The sequence below is a fragment of the Podarcis raffonei genome, chromosome 5 (genome assembly GCF_027172205.1).
Source record: "Podarcis raffonei isolate rPodRaf1 chromosome 5, rPodRaf1.pri, whole genome shotgun sequence".
NCBI lineage: Eukaryota > Metazoa > Chordata > Lepidosauria > Squamata > Lacertidae > Podarcis > Podarcis raffonei.
The window spans coordinates 40149294-40159004 of NC_070606.1; positions in this window are offsets into that span (position 1 = coordinate 40149294).

The window sequence follows — 9711 nt, forward strand, 5'->3', positions numbered from 1 at the left end:
GCCAGACAAATCTAGAAATATCTTTCTGCCACTTCTTGAAACAGTCCATCTTGTCCACAATTTGCAATGTTTGAAACAAAAACAACATTCTAGGCAATACATTCATCTTTATAACTGCAATTCGACCTAACAAGGAAAGCTTCAAATTTGACCAAATTTCTAAATCTTTTTTCACTTCCGTCCAACATTTTTCATAATTATCTTTAAATAAATTCCCATTTTTAGCTGTCATGTTAATCCCCAGGTATTTCACTTTCTTAACCACAGTCAAACCTGTCTCATTCTGAAACCTCTCTCTTTCAATCGATGTTAAATTTTTCTCTAAAACCTTAGTTTTTAACTTGTTCAGTTTAAATCCTGCCACTTGACCAAATTCTTGAATTAGTTCTAAAACCCTTTTAGTACTAGATTCTGGCTCCTGTAGCGTCAATGCTAAGTCATCTGCAAATGCTCTTAGTTTGTATTGTTTGGCTCTGACCTGTATACCTTTAACCAACCGGTCCCTTCTAATCATGTTCAGCAAAACCTCCAGGACCGAAATAAAGAGCAATGGGGAAATTGGGCACCCCTGTCGTGTCCCTTTTTCTATCTTGAATTCTTCTGTTACCACATTGTTTACAATTAATTTTGCATTTTGTTCAGAGTATATTGCATCTATACCATTTTCAAAACCTTGACCTACCCCCATCCCCTGTAAGTTCTTTTTCATAAAACTCCAAGAGATGTTGTCAAATGCTTTCTCCGCGTCCACAAATATCAGAACTGCTTTAGTGTTTATATTCACTTCTAGCTTTTCCAAAATGTCAATTATGTTCCTCAAATTGTCAGACAAATGTCTTCCTGGGAGGAAGCCCGCTTGGTCCTTATGAATCTCTTCCATCAATACTTTTTTCAATCTCTTGGCCAAAATGTCAGCAAAAATTTTGTAATCCACATTTAGTAACGATATGGGGCGGTAGTTCTTAAGTTGAGTCTTTTCAGTCTCTGTTTTCGGTATAAGTGTGATATAGGCATCTTTCCACGACTCTGGTGCCCTTCTCCCTTCCAAAATTTCATTCCAGACTTCCTTCAAGGGTTGTACTAACCACTCCTTCAAAGATCTATAATATCTGGAAGTCAGCCCATCCGGTCCTGGAGACTTGCCTAATTGCATATTTTGAATGGCACCTTCTACTTCCTGTTCAGATATTTTATAGTTCAACATTAATTTACTTTCTTGAGAGATTTTTTGTAATCCATTTGTCTTCAAAAATCGGTCTATATCCATTTCTTTCTGTGGCCCTTGTGAGTATAATTGTTTGAAGTACCTCTGGAAGCAATTTCTAATCTCAATTGGATTATGTATGCTCTTTCCTTCCACTTCTAAGTTAGTGATGGTATTTAGTTTTTGTCTTTTTTTCATTTGCCAAGCCAACAGTTTCCCACATTTATTCGCTGATTCAAATGTCTTTTGTCTCATTTGTTTAATTTTCCATTCTATTTCCTGATTCATCAATTCCATATATTGTACTTGATAAAGTTTTATTTCTCTCAGTATCTCCTGCGACTTTGGTTTTACTCTCAATTTCTTCTCCCCTTCTTTTATTTTCTCCAAGATTTTATCTTTTTTCTCATTTTGGCTTCTCTTCCTTATTGCATTCTGTTGTATCAAAAACCCTCTCATAACAGCTTTGCTTGCGTCCCAGATTACTCTTTTTTCAACATTGGTATTCATGTTTATTTCAAAATAGTCTCTCAAAGTTTTTTGGGCCTTTTTAAACACTTCTTCATCTCTAAATAAGGTGTCATTCATCCTCCATCTGAAGGAGTCGGTTGTTATTTGCTTCATCTCCATCCTTACAGCGTTATGGTCGGAGCAAGTTTTTGGGCAGATTTCCACTTTCTTTATCTTTGGTGCCATTCCTCTAGTTATCCATATTTGGTCAATTCTAGTCCATGTCATCTTGGCTTCAGAGAAAAAGGTTCCCTCTCTCCCCAGAGGGTTCTTTGCTCTCCAAATGTCAATCAAGTCCATATTGTCAGTCAATTCAAAAAAGGTTTTTGGTAGTCTACCGTCTTTGGTGACTACCTGTCTTTGTGCCTTGTCCATGTTTGTAGATACTACTCCGTTCATATCCCCCATCAGAATTAAATTGTAGTCCAGGTAATCCAATAAAGTCTCATGCAACTTCTTAAAAAATTCAGATTTCCCCTCATTTGGTGCATAAACTCCTACAATCAAAAATTTCTCTCCTTGGACTTGAATTTCAATTGCCAAAAATCTTCCTTGCTCATCTTTAAAGATTAATTTCGGTAATAATCTCTCCTTTGCATATATCACAACTCCTCTTTTTTTAACTTTATCAGATGAAATAAATTCTTGTCCCAATCTCTTATTAATGAGTATTTTCCTGTGTAATCTCATTACATGTGTTTCTTGTAGACAAATCAAGTCCAATTGTTCCTTTTTTAATATATGAAAAACACTTTTTCTCTTCCGAGGGGAGTTAAGGCCGTTACAATTCCAACTTAGAAGTTGCAGAGCCATGATGATGGGGTTACTTCACTTTACCTCCAACTGCTCCAAGTAACTGTTCTTTTTCTGTCGGTGGTGTCTCTTTCCCTGGGCTGTGCAATCCAAAAGATAAGTTTGCTATATCAAGTATTCCTTTTTCCCGTGCTCCTGGGTCTTCTCCGGATTCCAGTTCTTTTTGTAAGTCTTCTTTGTGATCTTTCAAAAACCTGTCTTTATCGTTAACTGTTCTTATTTTTATCTTTCTTCCTTTGTATTTAAAAGATAGGCCTTGGGGAAATTCCCACCTAAAGAGAATTCTGTTTCTTCTCAACAGGGCAACTAGGTCTCCATAGTTGGTCCTTAAGTCCAAAAGATGTTTTGGAATGTCCTTAAAAATCTCCACACTTGAGTCTCCAATTTCCAAGGTTCTTTGATAGTGCAGGTTCAAAATTTTATCTCTCTCCTCCTTTGTTCGGAAAGTAATCAAACAGTCTCTTACTTTATTCCTCCTTTGTCTTATACGGAGTCTAAATGCACTCACTATCTTAAATTCTTCCTTCCCTAAGTCCTGTTGCCAAAAATCTGTAAATTCCTGTGTAAGAAAGTCAGCCAAGTTGTCTTTCTCACTTTCTGGTACCGCCCTGATTCTTAAATTTCTTTCTTTATCTCTTAATTCAATCATAGACAGTGTCAGGCCATGGTCCTCCAATTTTCTGTATACTGGTGGTATCTTCTCTTTAGTAGCAGTTGCAATTTCCTTTGCTTCTTCAGCTACCTTTCGGGTCGAAGCAGATTCTTGTAACAATTTTTCAATAGACTGTGTGTTGGAGTTCACCTTCTGTCCCAAGTTATTAATACTTGTAGTGTTCAAGTCAATTTTAGCCGATGCTTCAGTTACTTGTTTATTTGTGTCAGCTACTTGCTTAGCTAAATTTTCCAGAGATTCATTAATTTTTCCAAGTGCTTGTGCTAAGACATCTTCAGACGACATAACTTTTAGTTTAGTCTGTGAAGGTGCAGCCCCTGATGTACCAGATGCTCCAGATGTAGAGGCCCTTCGCTGGTGTGTAGTGTCAATTCGGTAATGTCTGCCAGACCTCGTAGTCTTTTCCTGTACCAACTCTAACTTTCCTCTCTCATTTGCCATAACACTCTCATGAGAGTCCAAGGTCGCTCCCACGGCTTGAGAAGATTGTTTTGAAAGGGAATTTCCCTATAGCCCAGTTGTTGTTGCAACAATGACAATAATCCTCTAGGGGGACACAATTACAGTCCAAAGTTTGCAACTTTCTTGAAACAAATATAGCCTTGTGAGTCCCCCAACTCCTTAAACACAATAGTTTCAATATAATTGGAAGTTACTTTAAAATACTTTAAAATCAGAAGAAGTCCAGAAACACTGTAGCTCTCTCACAGAGTTAATTCAAAAGATCTTAACTTGCTGACAGGCTTTCCACTGGCTGGCTTTTCCTGTTAGAATGCAGCCCGTTCCCAGGTTTTAGGGAGTGGATATTCACTTTCTTTCCTCCTTTTCTTGCAGGTAAATGTTCTCAACTCTCTTCCCCTCCACTCCTGCAATCTGGAGGGAGAACAACTTTCTTAATGTTGGGATTTAAATCCTTTGTAAAAGTCTTTCAAAGTTTCCGCTTTACAGTCTCTTTACTTTGATCTATTTACAAGCAGGGAAGGCAGACTTCCTGGTTGTACCTTCCCATTTCGGTATCAAATTTAATCAAATTTTTCTCCAATTAATTCGATGTAATCCTACTCACGGGTAGTTGCTTTTAAGTCCAATTGTCCCAGGGAAAAGTCAGCGCTCTCCGATAACGGCTGTGCGGCTTCACTCCGCAGAAGAAGCAGTCGACTCTCAGCACCGCGTCTCACCCCCCGTCCTGCTCCGGAGCCCTTAAAAGGGTTCCTTTGCAACTTGGGGGGGGGGGCGCAAATGGTGCCCGCCAAGTCCCCACGTTCGCAGGCTTCCCCCGCCTGCGATTTTTAAAGGGTCCCCACTTTGCCGCAGCGGTAAGACCCGATCCCGCGGAGCTAGTCCCTCCGAGTCACCATCTTCAGTGATCATGGAGCCCAAGAAAGTAAAATCTCTCACTGCCTCCATTTCTTCCCCTTCTATTTGCCAGGAGGTGATGGGACCAGTGGCCATGATCTTCTTCTTTTTTGATGTTGAACTTCAGACCATATTTTGCACTCTCCTCTTTCACCCTCAATAAAAGGTTCTTTAATTCCTCCTCACTTTCTGCCATCAAGGTTGTGTCATCTGCATATCTGAGGTTGTTGGTATTTCTTCCAGCAAATTTAATTCTGGCTAGGGATTCATCCAGCCCAGCCTTTCGCATGATGAATTCTACATGTAAGTTAAATAAGCCGGGAGACAATATACAGCCTTGTCGTACTCCTTTCCCAATTTTGAACCAATCAGTTGTTCCATATCCAGTTCTAACTGTAGCTTCTTGTTCCACATAGAGATTTCTCAGGAGACAGATGAGGTGATCAGGCACTCCCATTTCTTTAAGAACTTGCCATAGTTTGCTGTGGTCGACACAGTCAAAGGCTTTTGCATAGTCAATGAAGCAGAAGTAGATGTCTTTCTGGAACTCTCTAGCTTTCTCCATAATCCAGCTCATGTTTGCAATTTGGTCTCTGGTTCCTCTGCCTCTTCTAAATCCAGCTTGCACTTCTGGGAGTTCTCGGTCCACATACTGCTTGAGCCTTCCTTGTAGAATTTTAAGCATAACCTTGCTAGCGTGTGAAATGAGTGCAATTGTGCGGTAGTTGGAGCATTCTTTAAAAAGGGTGGAAGAGAACACTCTTGTTTCACTCCTCTTGAAGTTTTAGAGGCTTCAGAATGAGGGTCAGAGCTGGTCTAAATGGAAGTGTGACTGAAGCCTCTAAAACTTCAAGAGGAGTGAAACAAGAGTGTTCTCTTCCACCCTTTTTAACATTTATATTAAGGACTTGGTACCCCAACTGGCTTCAGCAAGTTATCCTCCAATAATAATAATAATAATAATAATAATAATAATAATAATAATAATTTATTACTTATATCCCACCCATCTGGCTGGGTTTCCCCAGCCACTCTGGGCAGCTGCCAACAGATTAAAAACAGAATAAAACACCACACATTAAAGACTTCCCTAAACAGGGCTGCCTCCAGATGTCTTCTAAAAGTCAGATAGTTGGTTTTTTCCCTTGACATCTAATGGGAGGGCATTCCACAGGGCATGTGCCACCACCAAGAAGGCCCTCTATCTGATTCCCTGTAACTTTGCTTCTTGCAGTGAGGGAACTGCCAGGAGGCCCTTGGAAGTAGACCTCAGTGTCCGGGCAGAACGATGGGGGTGAATACACTCCTTCAGGTATACTGGGCCGAAGGCTATTTATTTTGATGTATGCAAATCATAAATACTTACTTTGTAAGTAAAAGTAGGACATTTCCTCTTGTTAAAAAAAAGGAAGCAAAAAACCCTATTCTTCCTGGTGGAAATCCTTTGTTCTGATATAAGCTATGTTGCTTGATTCTAACACTGAGAAGCTAGGATGGACTAGTCACTAGTGGCATGGGCATAGCCAGGATTTTTGTTAGGGGGCAGGACTTTTGTTGGTGGGGGCAGAACTGACGTGATTGGTCAGTTAAGTATTTCTATTGTTTTACTTGATCTGGGGAGGGGGTCAGCTGCTTGACCCATGTCTAGTGGTTAGAATGTCCTCCTAGGGTACAGGAATGGGGAACCTGTGGTCCTGCAGATGTTGTCAGACTCCAATTTGTCTGTTTTACTATATGCTGATGACCTTGTCCTGCTCTCCCTGAACAAAATTGGACTCAGAAAGATGCTGGTCAAATCTGGCCAACTGTGCAAAAAAGAACATCTAAAAGTTAACTATGTGAAAATTAAGGAGGTCATATTTGGTAAGAGGGTTACTAAATCCAAGTAGACGTTAGGTGGTCATACTCTTGAGCAAGTACATAGGTGTAAATACCTAGGATTACTTACGGATGAAAAACTTTCATGGAAACCCCACCTGGATGCCACCAAGTTTTTATCTGCCCGCTCTACTGGACAGCTAGTCAATTTTTTCTGTTTGAAGGGGGGGCAGTTAATCAACCCAGCCATCAAAATCTATGTGTCAAAGATTATTGCACAAATGCTTTACAGGGCTGAGCTCTGGGGAAGTGGTATCGAATCTGAACTAGAAGTCCAACAAAACAAATTCATGAGGCAGATATTGGGGCTTCCACTGGGGACCTCAGAGTTGAGTTGGCTCTCCTCTTGATAACAGCCAGAATTGAACTAACCTACCTCAGATACTGATGCAGACTGAATGCCTCTGAGGAGGACCATATTCTTGCTAAGCTCTGCTGTTTAGAGCAACAGGTGGCTGGGCGCAAAGGTGTCACAATAAGCTTAGGGCTTACAATCTCCAAATGGAGACATATTTGGCCGTTGGTTCACGTGACCTTAAAAATTGGGTCTTTGACCAGGATGCTGAAATTAAGATCAACCATTCAAGGCCCCACTACCTTGAGATACCAACTTTCCTGCAACTGCATAGGGCATTTGTTGGACTAAGATTCCAACAGACGCAATCAGCATACTTAGAGGGGAGACACCTGGGAATCCTCCATAGGGAACAATTGCATTTACGGATGCAATCAGGTACTTGCTGACTTGCCCCCTATGTACAATGCCCAGAGGAGGGGAAAATGTCATCTACTCTTAACCTTTTCTCAGGCCAATCCCCCCAGGAGGTGACAGTCAAACTCTTAGCTGATAAAGATCTACAGATTACACACCTGGTAGCCAAATTTGCTCTGGCAGATAAGAAGCTCCCTTCCGCTTTTGTTAATGCTCTCTAATTTTATTTTTTTATCTTACAAACTTTTTATGTTGTAAAATTTTATAGGGCAGGCCACACAATTTCAGAGGAAAGCCTTGCCTTGCCCTCTGCTGTACATTGTAAAGGCCTTTGGCTATGTACGATAAATTGATTGATTGGCTCCAACTCCCAAGAGTCCCAGCCAACATGACCAATGATCAGGAATGATGGGAGTTGTAGTCTAGCAGCATCTGGAGAGCCGCAGGTTCCTCATTCCTTTTCTAGAACTAAGGAGTAAAAGGTAAAGGTAAAGGGACCCCTGACCATTAGGTCCAGTATGGGGTTGCGGTGCTCATCTCGCTTTATTGGCCGAGGGAGCTTCCGGGTCATGTGGCCAGCATGACTAAGCTGCTTCTGGTGAACCAGAGCAGCGCATGGCAACGCCATTTACCTTCCTGCTGGAGTGGTACCTATTTATCTACTTGCAGTTTGACGTGCTTTCAAACTGCTAGGTTGGCAGGAGCAGGGACCGAGCAATGGGAGCTCACCCCGTCGCAGGGATTCGAACCGCCGACCTTCTGATCGGCAAGTCCTAGGCTCTGTAGTTTAACCCACAGCGCCACCCCGGGTTCAAATCCTCACTCAGCCGCAAAACTCACTGAACAATCTTGGGTCATCCAATGTCTCTTAGCCCAACGTACCTCATGGAGTTGTTGTGAGGTCCATGGAGTAGAAGGAGATATGCATACCACATGATGTGCGATAAATAAATGAGTGGACAACACTATTACTGTATCAAGCCAACGTTTCTAAAATCATTTTAAATCTTGGACAAAAATAATTATACCTTCACAGAGAGCAGCAGTGCTCTGTTTCTGTTTAGTTGTAAATTAAAATGCTCTAGTGGTTTCAGGGATGGACTCTGGTAATATGGCACCCTGAACAAGGATAGCATTTTGTGCAACATCCCCATGTTTATTTTCACGATCATTCATTTTGGTACTGATTACCATTACAATGGTACCTTGGGTTACATATGCTTCAGGTTACATACGCTTCAGGTTACAGACTCCGCTAACCCAGAAATAATACCTCGGGTTAAGAACTTTGCTTCAGGATGAGAACAGAAATCGTGCTCCGGCGGCACGGCGGCAGAGGGAGGCCCCATTAGCTAAAGTGGTGCTTCAGGTTAAGAACAGTTTCAGGTTATGACCTCCGGAATGAATTAAGTACTTAACCTGAGGTACCACTGTATTATTATTAATAATAATAATGATGTGCCCCCTCCACTCAGCACTTGTGCAGGGAAACTGCCCGAAACACCCTCAAGCCAGCGCTGTTGGTTTGAATAAATAGATTCTGCTAATAGATTCAAAATAGTAAAGTTAATCATGGCTTTCTAAATAGCAGCAATATTCAATTTAGTTGTAAGTTAACATGTTCTAGTGGTTTCAGTAAACAGGTAGTATTCATCATTGTTCTGAAGTACTACATAGAATCATAGAGTTGGAAGAGACCACAAGGGCCATCGAGTCCAACCCCCTGGTTACATGTCAAAGGAGAACATGATTTAAATCAGCCTGTCAGTACCCTGAAGCCAGTTCCTTAGAAATCTCCTTATTCACTTGAGTGTGATTATTCTGAAGCAATTGAACCCAAGATTGTAGCCTCCATTTGTCACCCTTTGAACTTGATGCATTCAATGTTGAATTGCAACTCACCACTGCAAATTTATTTCCCATGTGGATTGGCCTACTGTATTTCTGGGTAAGGGGAAGATAGCACTATCTGAACATAAATCTAAAGGGAGGGTCTGATAAGAATAATCCAGCAAGATTAGCTTTCACATGTATAAAGGGGCCTACAAGTTTAACAAAACAAGTTTTCTACCCCCAGGGCCAACTTGAGGAGCTGAAGATTACTAAGGCTCAGTCACAAAATGGTGTTGCAAGGTCAGAACTGGTCACAAAATGGCAGTAAGTAGACACAGAGATTGTAATAAGCAGCTGGCCATTTCCGACATCATTTCCTGCCACTATTAAATCCCTCTTTGGAAATTGCTACATGCTTTGCCAGAGCCATTTTGATGTGACATGAAGTATAGTTTATTCTAATGTGTAGTTAGACACATTTTGTGCACTTACTTCAGCATACGGGATTTAAGAAGGAGATGGGCTGTTTCTTAAAAAGAACCAGATGATGGAAGGATACAATGAAATAGAAAATAATGGATAGGCCTGCTAGGAGTCTGTCTGGAAAACCTGTCTCCACTTGCTACGAAAGTTACTTTTCTTTGCTCAGGCCTTCAGTAGAACTAAGTTGCAGTAATACAGTTCTTTTCAGCAGGCAGATTGGGAAATCAAAGGATGGGCCCCCAATTCTCC